The sequence below is a fragment of the Tupaia chinensis genome, unplaced genomic scaffold (assembly GCF_000334495.1).
Source record: "Tupaia chinensis unplaced genomic scaffold, TupChi_1.0 Scaffold138153_1, whole genome shotgun sequence".
Lineage (NCBI taxonomy): Eukaryota > Metazoa > Chordata > Mammalia > Scandentia > Tupaiidae > Tupaia > Tupaia belangeri.
In genome coordinates, this window is record NW_006198052.1 from 174,661 (window position 1) to 176,080 (window position 1,420).

Below are 1,420 nucleotides of genomic sequence, written 5' to 3' on the forward strand. Positions count from 1 at the left end.
TCTTCAAGGTCAGAAATTCTTTCTTTTGCATGACCCAATCTGCTATTATACTTTTGAGAAAGATTTGATTTATTGTTTTTGTCATTTCCAGAAGTTCTGTTTGATTCTTTTTTAGGAAGTCTGTCTTTGTATGGCATTCCTATTTCATGTCATGAATGATTTTCTCATCTCCTGGAACTGAATTTCTGTTTTCTCTTGCATCTTCTTTTTTTTTTGGAGAGATTTTCACTGTAGGGCGTGTGCGCTCACCAGACAGACAGAGAGAGACATAGAGACAGAAAACGAGAAATCACCCCCCAGGGGGGATGGTCACGCCGCAATCCCTTCTCCTCCATGCTCCTCTCGGGATCTTGGGCACACACGCACACATGCCCGGCGTGAGTTTTTTAAGCCACCGGGTCCGGGACACGAACCGCGGTCGACTACGTGGGAGTCCAGCGACATAGCCATTATGCTAACTGCTGGTTCCCTCTTGCATCTTCTTGAGCTTTTCATCTCTTATATCTTCTTGAGTTTTGTCATAATGAATATTTGAAATTTTTGTTCTAATATTTCTGTTACTTCCTTTGTGCTATTTATTGTTCATGAGGGGTTATTGTGTTATCTTGGATAAGAGATTTTTCCTTGTTTTCTCATCCTTCTTCTGTCTCTGTGCTGATTTTTGGTCATCAGATGAAATATTCCCTTTTTCCTATTTATTGGAGTAGATGCTATTGTGTTGGAGAGGAGATGATCAGCCATAGGTCCCAGGAGCATTCCTGATAAGAGGTCATGCCCTCTAGATCAGAACAGGTAAAGTTTAAGTAGGTATCTTCAGGTGATTTTTTTCCTCCCCCAAGCTTTCAGGTCTTTATGAACTGGGGGTGAACTGGGGGGAGGTTGGTATGCACTAACAAAGAGACCAAAGCTGGTTTAGGAATCGAGCTCTCTTGTAAGGTGGGCCTCACTGAGTGGAGGCTGGAGGGCTTTAGGTTATAAAGACCAACCTGGAGGGGTTGAGATGCATCCATGAAGAGACTATAAATATTCTTTAAAAAATTTCATCTGAAATATTTTGCTTTAAATACGTGTGTGTGTATTCCTATATATGAGAAAATGTGTATTATAAAAAATTATTTGGATTATAAATTTTTTGGCACCAAAGTAAACTCATACTTTAACTTCCTATTTAAACTTTTGATGCCCCACAGTGTGTACGTACAAATATGTCTTACATATGCGTGGAAATATAGCAGCATATGTATGAGAAGTCTGTGGTGCCTGGTAAGCCCCTGCACATGCAACGAGAAGTTCAGAACTTCTTCCACTGTGCCACATTACCATAAGGGCTTCCTAAGCATTAGAAAGAAGGGAGTAACCTCCAACAGCTTAGCCCTAGGTTCTTGGTGAATATTTATTTAGAAGAACCAGGCTTATTTTT